Below are 9370 nucleotides of genomic sequence, written 5' to 3' on the forward strand. Positions count from 1 at the left end.
CATCCCTTGGAAGCGACTCCCCCATACACAATGTTTTGAGCAATTTTTTATTTATGATCCAATGCATGGAGCAGGGTGGGACCCACTACCTGAGGGACTTGCCCCTTACCTTAGGTAGGCAGAGCTGAACTTGTGGGTGCTGGACGGACTGATAGAGTCCTGCCACCTATCAGTGCTGTTGATCCCAGCCACATGTACAATTTTTCTGATTCACTGGTGTCTGTGAATTAAAGGCAGCTCATAACTGGTGTAACTGGCACTAACAGAGTCTGCCTGACCGAGTGCCAAACTAAGAGAAGCGCAAAGGGTGGTCATGGACAGAGCAGAGGCTACTGTGTCCCATGCCCCCTGTTCTCCACATTACACAGGACATTGTGCTTGTGCCCCTGTCACCCACTCTCTCTCTCTGCATCACCTACTGACTCTCCTTGTAGACAGCTGCCTCCACCTGCCTCCTCTTGTCTTCCATTGTCACCCTCTGCCTCGGTCACTAACTGCCATGTTGCATATTGTGAACTTGGGTTCGGTTGGAGGAGGGGAGCCCAAATTTTATTTTTGCACCTGTGCCCACCACTCACAAGTTCCACCATTTCACTCACGTGTATTTCTTATTTAATGTAGTTCGCTATGTTACTGTAGAGCCTCCATTTATACATATTTGTTGTTTGTGCTGTATTGCTTTGAGTGCAGTGGGTCTTTTATTAGTGTAAAGCCATCTTTTTTATGTAGAAGTCCATTATATGCCATACACAAGTTATCACAGACAAATGAAAGTCCATCACTACTTTAAGAAATTTAGGTAGAACAATACAGGAAATGTAAACAAGTTTAAACGTTTCATCAAGGTCGTCACGCCGGAGGTCAGAGGCTGACCTGGTGAAGCCTCAGGTGTAGGAGCATATGTGTAATTAAACCTGGATGGCTGGATAGGGTTCCTAGACATGTAAGATACCCTTGGAGTATACGCCCGAAAATGTGACCAGAACAACACAGGATTTGTAAAAGGTAAGTCTTTTATGAAGCACGCAGGTAAAGCAATCACAGCGGCAGATGGTAATAGACTTAAATATCAGCAATCGGATAACCCAATGGAAGCACACAGAGTAGCTATCACAAAGTCAGTAATAGTCCTCAACGCACAGAAGTCAGATAAATGCTTTTGGTAATATTAGTCAACAATATGGCTGCAATCATGGAAGATGCAATGCTGGTAACGGAAGTCCATAGATGCAGTCAGCAAACAACTTCTACAGATGTAATGAGCTGATACTGACCAGAGAGAGGTGCTACTAGTGGTGCAGGGTTGATGGTGAATTACCCATGATGCTGATTCGATGGTGAAACACAGATGATGAGGGATCAATGATTGAACACCAATAGTGGAAGGAATCGATGATGGCACACCAATGGTTACAGGAATCAATGATAGCACAACAATGGTAGCAGGAATCGATGATGGCACACTGAAAGTAACCAGAATCGATGATGGGTCACCGATGGTATCAGGAATAATGTTGGAACATTGATGGAGTCAGGCAGCACCGCTGGATGGAAATTGGTGCATGTCTCTTTAAGTGGATGGAATCACAGTTCCTGACAAAGCCGCCCAGTTGAAACGTGCACATCGGATGGACAGCGCACGTACACGCAACCACCGTGATCATGATCATGAGTATAGGTGCTGCCTAACATGAATGTATACCGGACGGGGAAGCCACATCAGATAAGTCCCGCTGGAAGTGGCAGCGCTAGTTAACAGTGAATGAATAGACACTGCAGCATTTATTGTATTCACTTGTGCTGCAGCTTTTCAACATTCAACAGACTCTGTATAGCACTCATAAGAAACAAGGCGCTATGGCAAATTTGATGCTTACATGTTATCGCTTCAAGCACCTAACTTAGGGGGTAATTCAGAGTTGATTTCTAGGCTGCGATTTCTCACAGCTTGCGATCAGGTCTAAACTGCACATGTGTATGCACCGCAATGCGCAGGCGCGACGGATGACTGCACAGGGATGTGGGGCACAGCAGTGGGTTGGTGCAAAAAATGTGATCGCGCGGGCAATCGCAAGGTGATGGACAGGATGAAGGCATTTGTGGGTAGCAACTGGCCATTTTTGGGGAGTGTCTTGAAAAACGCAGGTGTTCCCAAGTGTTGCAGGGCGGGTGTCTGACATCAATTCTGGTCACAAACAGGCAGAAGCGATCGCAGCAGGTGAGTAAGTTCTGGACTACTCAGAGACTGCACAAAATCTGTTTGTGCAGATCTGCTACACATGGGATCGCACACTTGCACATCTAAAATACACTCCCCTGTGGGCGGCGACTATGTGAACACAGGACTGCAAAAAAACTACAGATGTGCACAGGAAATTTTTCGGGTTTTGTGTTTTGGTTTTGGATTCGGTTCCGCGGCCGTGTTTTGGATTCGGACACATTTTGACAAAACCTCCCTGAAATATTTTTGTCGGATTCGGGTGTGTTTTGGATTTGGGTGTTTTTTTTCAAAAAACCCTCAAAAACTGCTTAAATCATATAATTTTGGGGTAATTTTGATCCCATAGTATTATTAACCTCAATAACCATAATTTCCACTCATTTCTAGTCTATTCTGAACACCTCACAATATTATTTTTAGTCCTAAAATTTGCACCAAGGTCGCTGGATGACTAAACTAAGCGACCTAAGTGGCCGGCACAAACACCTGGCCCATTTAGGAGTGGCATTGCAGTGTCAGACAGGATGGCACTTAAAAACATTGGCCCCAAACAGCACATGATGCAAAGAAAAGAGAAAAAGAGGTGCACTGTGATCACTGGATGGCAGAGCTAAGCGACACAAACACTGCAATATCACTGGAATTATTAGTTCTAATCAATGGTATTATTGGTCCAAATCACCGGAAGAAAATGACAAAATCACTGGAATTAATCGTTCTAATCAATGGTATTATTGGTCCAAATCACTTGAAGAAAATGATAAAATCACTGGAATTATTTGGCAAGATTACTGTAATTAATAATTATAAATCACTGATATTAATTGGTAAAGTCTTGCTATCGTCTGCCGAGTGGAGTGGAGTCTAGATGGGATTTTGTATCGGGCACACAATAACTTCATCAATACAACATTTCATGAGCAATAATGATGTAAAAGCAGTCATTGTAGAATGATTCAATAGGACATTAAAAACTCATATGTGGCGCTATTTCACAGCTCAGAATATGTACAGATATATAGAATTTCATATACAGTTATAATAACACTTAACATAAAGCGATTATGTGTATGCCGTGCGAAGTGTGCCCATCTAATGCTTTGAGAATTTTCAAGACAATGTACGGTGATTACTATAGAAGTAAGAAAACCTCCGTCAGGTTTAGCCATTGGTGAACATGTATGCATTTCCAAATATAAGGATATATTTCAGAAAGGATATGAACAGAATTTTTCTGAGGAAATATTTGTAATACGCAGCGTGTACACTGAAGGTCTTAAGCCGCTTTATACGTTGGTGGATCTCTACAGCAAAGATATTACCATCGATTTTAACCCTGAAGAGCTTTAAATCATCACAAAACTCAATAATAGAATATACGAAGTATAAAAAAATTAGTTGGTCAGATGTCAGAAATATGCGTTAGTCAAGTGGCGCGAGTACCCCACAAAATATTACAGTTGGATTGCAGCAACAAAGATAAAAGATATATAAAGCACAACGTTCTCTAAACAATGCTGTCGAAGGCAATAGACCTAACCGGTGAATGGAAGTTGCTCTTACAGAAATACAGTACCGCACAGGTGGAATACTTTGGATATACACAATTGTATGATGCAAATAACAAAGTGGGATGGCCCGACAGTGATTGTCATGAACGTGTGCACTGAACCCATTTTTTATGAATCAATCAATACGCTACTGGACGTAATCAATGCAAAAATCGCACAACATAAACTGGAGGGAGGATTAAGACTACGACATGATCCACTTGAGCGCGTTGTATCATTCAACAGCAAGCCATTATGCTAGCTCACGGCAGGCAATAAACTGACAGGGATACTGGATTTACAGCCTAAAACCAAGTTTTAAAACCATGCGCTGAAATCAACAGGGGTCAATATAGTTTGTACGTGTACACAGACATTATAGAACACCAGAGGGTTTGGAACAGTTATGTACCGCTGCTTCATACTGTTGAAATTAAGTTCCTTCCCTCTGATATTGGCACCCCTTCCATTTATCATGAAGTGTTTTAATTAGCACAGGTTCCTACATTGCTGATCACACATTAATAAGGGCTCTATTTGAAGGTAAGAATTAATTGTTATGTGATAGTGTTAGACATGTTAGGGACCCATCTAATGAAGTCACCTGGTTGCGGTGCATGGGCCCACATATGTGCAAAAATATGTGCTAAAAACTTCCCTTATACTCCATGTAGTTTGCAATCAGCATCTTTATTTCTCCAGCATAGTACTAGAAGCCTTAGGGGTATATGCAATTGCGGTCGAATTCCCGAAATTGTCGAATTTCGGGTCATTTTCGACCCAAAAAAAAATTGCCTATGCAATTCAGTGCTTTCCGACCAAAAAACGGACTTTCAAAATTCGACTTTTTGAAATTCGACTTTTTGCAAATTCGACTTTTCTGCAATGATACAAGTGCTGCAATTCGACCAAAGCATATTCAATTCAAGTTTGGAAATTCGACAGCAGGGCTTTTTGACAGCAAATTCGTCATTTTCAATCCGCCACACTTTGGAGGGTGAAAACAAATAAAAAAAATTTAAACATGTTTTTTTTTGTGTTTTTTTGGGGGGGAATAGCAGATCTATTTATATTAGAAGGGATTAGGTACTTTTTTTTTTTTTTTGGAGGCACAAATATTATTTATATATTTTTAAAAATATTATTTTTTTTTATATTTTTTTTAATGCTGGAACGGTAAAATCATAAAAAAAAATGGCGTGGGGTCCCCCCTCCAAAGCATAACCAGCCTCGGGCTCTTCGAGCTGGTCCTGGTTCTAAAAATGCGGGGAAAAAATTGACAGGGGATCCCCCGTATTTTTAAAACCAGCACCGGGCTCTGCGCCTGGTGCTGGTGCCAAATATACGGGGGACAAAAAGAGTAGGGGTCCCCCGTATTTTTAACACCAGCATCGGGCTCCACTAGCTGGACAGATAATGCCACAGCCGGGGGTCACTTTTATGCCGTGCCCTGCGGCCGTGGCATCAAATATCCAACTAGTCACCCCTGGCCGGGGTACCCTGGGGGAGTGGGGACCCCTTCAATCAAGGGGTCCCCCCCCCAGCCACCCAAGGGCCAGGGGTGAAGCCCGAGGCTGTCCCCCCCATCCAATGGGCTGCGGATGGGGGGGCTGATAGCCTTTTGTGATAATAAAAAGATATTGTTTTTTCCAGTAGTACTACAAGTCCCAGCAAGCCTCCCCCGCAAGCTGGTACTTGGAGAACCACAAGTACCAGCATGCGGGAGAAAAGCGGGCCCGCTGGTATCTGTAGTGCTACTGGGAAAAAAATACCCAAATAAAAACAGGACACACACACCGTCGACAGTAAAACTTTATTTCATACGTCGACACACACATACTTACCTATGTTCACACGCCGACATCGGTCCTCTTCTCCCTGTAGAATCCACAGATACCTGAAAAGAAAAGTTCAAAATACTCACCTCAACCATGGTCCAGAGATAAATCCACGGACTTGGCAAAATAAGAAAACGCAAATAGCCGCACCATAACGGACTGAAAGGGGTCCCATGCTGACACATGGAACACCTTTCCACGAATGAGACCTGTCAGTGACAGCTGTCACAGACAGGTCTCTAAGCCAATCAGGAAGCGCAACTTCGTTGCGCTCACCTGATTGGCTGAGTGCTGTCTGAACTCAGACAGCGCATCGCACAGCTCCCTCCATTATATTCAATGGTGGGAACTTAGCGGCTAGCGGTGAGGTCACCCGCCGGTCAGCGGCTGACCGGCGGGTGACCCCACCGCTACCCGCAAAGTTCCCACCATTGAAAGTAATGGAGCGGCTTTGCAATGCGCTGTCACAGTACAGACAATGCACAGCCAATCAGGTGAGCGCCACGGAAGTAGCGCTTCCTGATTGGCTGAAGGGACGTCAGTGACAGGAGTCACGTGATGTCCCGGCATTCGGGAGAAAGGGTTCTGATGTGAAAGCATTGGACCCCTTTCTAGTCCGGTATGGATCGGTGTTCGGTTTGTTTTTTTGCCAAGTACGTGGATTTACCTCTGGACGTGGATGTACCTCTGGACGCTGGAAGGTGAGTATAATTTTTTCACAGGTACCTCGGATCGTCGGCGACCGTGGCAGTCGGCATGTCAACATAGTTAAGTATGTGTGTGTCGGCAGTGTGAAATAAAGTTTTACTGTCAAGGTGTCTGTGTCCTGTTTTTATTTGGGTATTTTTTTTCCAGTAGTACTAAAGGTACCAGCGGGCCCGTTTTTCTCCCGCATGCTGGTACTTGTGGTTCTCCAAGTACCAGCTTGCGGGGGAGGCTTGCTGGGACTTGTAGTACTGCTGGAAAAAACAATATCTTTTTATTATCACAAAAGGCTATCAGCCCCCCCATCCGCAGCCCATTGGATGGGGGGGGACAGCCTCGGGCTTCACCCCTGGCCCTTGGGTGGCTGGGGGGGGAACCCCTTGATTGAAGGGGTCCCCACTCCCCCAGGGTACCCCGGCCAGGGGTGACTAGTTGGATATTTGATGCCATGGCCGCAGGGCACGGCATAAAAGTGACCCCCGGCTGTGGCATTATCTGTCCAGCTAGTGGAGCCTGATGCTGGTGTTAAAAATACGGGGGACCCCTACTCTTTTTGTCCCCCGTATTTTTGGCACCAGCACCAGGCGCAGAGCCCGGTGCTGGTTTTAAAAATACGGGGGATCCCTGGCCAATTTTTCCCCGCATTTTTAGAACCAGGACCAGCTCGAAGAGCCCGAGGCTGGTTATGCTTTGGAGGGGGGACCCCACGCCATTTTTTTTTCCGGGTTTTTCACGTTTTTTCCCGTTTTTTAAAATTGCGGCAAAATCCGGCAAATCGGCCGATTTTTGCCCGCGATTCTGGCGAATCCGTTTTTCATTGAATATGGTGAATCCCGGCAGGCACCTGCCAGGATTCACCTGTCGAATTGAGTCGAATTAAAAAACGGCGATAATTGCCGCGAATTCGACCGCAATTGCATATACCCCTTAGCATGGTAGCATCTCTTAATATGCTTAGAAAAAGAGGCCAGTCCCCCCTCCCCTTTTCCTTTCTATACTCCTCAGAATAAACCACCAAGTTCCTTTAAGTTTGGGGCGCATTTATATGTCTTAGGCATCACACTACCACATGTGACAGTTTTATCCAATGAAAACACGATAGGAAGCAGCTTCCATGTTCAGTTGTAATTTGCAAACATGGGCTAGAGAGCAGTCATCAATGCACTGGAGTGTTTGGCCAGAGAAACAGAAAACACTGCTTCAAAAACATGAATCCATTTGCCATCATCACACATGATTGCAGGAAAACACATGTTCCAGCGAATCCCAGTGCTTTGAATTTGTGCAAACATGGTCCAAACAGGATTGTTAATAAATTTACTCCTAAACTACACTCATACAACAAAATTGGTAAATATTGTACTAGGATGTTAGGATTAGTGTTCTACCAAGTAGCAAAGTCTGTGGAACAATAAATGGTGCTATTTGATGCAATTTTATTATAGGTGTATGTGCAAGGGTGTAGTTACCATAGGTGTAGGGAGTACAGCTGCTATGGGGCCAAGAGCTTAGAGGAGCTCACTTTCCCTGTCATATTTACATGAGATACATACATTGTTGCCCATTGAGTGGTATATAAGAGCCTTACAACTTTTGCCTTGGGATCTGCAATATATCCAATTATATATGTAATTATGTCACTCGACCTTATTGTATAACATAAACTGATAAAATTATAATGTTAAATAATATGAACTGGGACACTGTAATGTGTCACAAAAGGAATTGGAGGCACTATAGTGTGGCATAAGGCACTGTAATGTAACATAGTATGAACTGAAAACACTGTAGTCATAGGGCTCAATCCTATTAGCTGTGATGATATTGTGGGTGAGAATCATTGTGGCAATGGCTGCACTTTATGGCAACCTGAATTTGCACAAAAGTGCTCGCTGTCCCATAGGGCTCCAAGCACTATTATGCAAATTCAGCCCATGAAGGGTGACGAGATCAAGTGCCGTTGCTGGAATTTAAACACTGCGACAATGTCACATCACACACTTCATGGGTAATATGATCAACCCCATAATGTGGATTGGGGATCCTGTGATGAATAATATATACTGGCAGCACTACAATGTGACATGACATGTACTGGGGCACTACTATGACTCAGGAAATGAAGTAGCGATCTTCTATGGGGCATAAAATTAACACCTGCTATGGAGAGGTGTCTCTATACAAGCATTGGGACAGTGTCCCCTTCAAAATGTTGCTATTGGGTTCACAAAGTTCTGGCTATATGCCCCTGTGTATATGGACACATCCATGAGTCCAGCTCTACTGTAACTGGTGCATACAGTCACACTTACTTGTGGACATGAGAAATTTGCAGGTAATTGAAGTGATTCTATAGAGAGAAACTGAGAGTAGCAGCTGGAGCTCTCTACTGGATAGAGATCTCTTTCCTCTACTAGTCCCAGCACCTACATGAGCAGAACATTTATATATTACTGAGATCAGTGGCACTATCAGATGCACCATCAACACTTACACCAGATACATTGTTCTTTTTTATGTTTTTATACCCTATTTATTACTTTAGTTACTTCATTTTATGTTCTAATTGTTCTAATTGTTTGATGATATTGTTTAATATGGATAATCTTACTTTTGTGAAAATAACAAAAATCTAATTTAAGCCAGTGCACTGCACCGAGAATCTCCTCTCAGCTCTATGTATATACTAATGTATTAGGTGTCAGTAGTAGCGCCCCTTATGTGATGAGAGTGTACAAATTATAATTACAAATACATAAATAATCATTTCAGTAATTTTGGAGAGTTTTACCATGAAAATTGTTTATTACATTATACTGGTGCAGAGGTACAACTATAGATCATTCTCTTCTCTGGTCTTTAATAACATTGATTTATATATAAAACACTTGTGACATTCAGAAAATAAAAATGTCCTCACTTGTAACTATATTGAAGTGATACAAGATAACATATTTATCAAACACCCTACAGTCAGGCAATCAGAGTGACTCCCCATGTGATTAATACTGGGAAGTGTTCTCTTTCTAGTTACAAACTTGCTGCATTCACATCAT

The sequence above is a fragment of the Pseudophryne corroboree genome, chromosome 6, assembly GCF_028390025.1.
Source record: "Pseudophryne corroboree isolate aPseCor3 chromosome 6, aPseCor3.hap2, whole genome shotgun sequence".
NCBI classification, from domain to species: Eukaryota; Metazoa; Chordata; class Amphibia; order Anura; family Myobatrachidae; genus Pseudophryne; species Pseudophryne corroboree.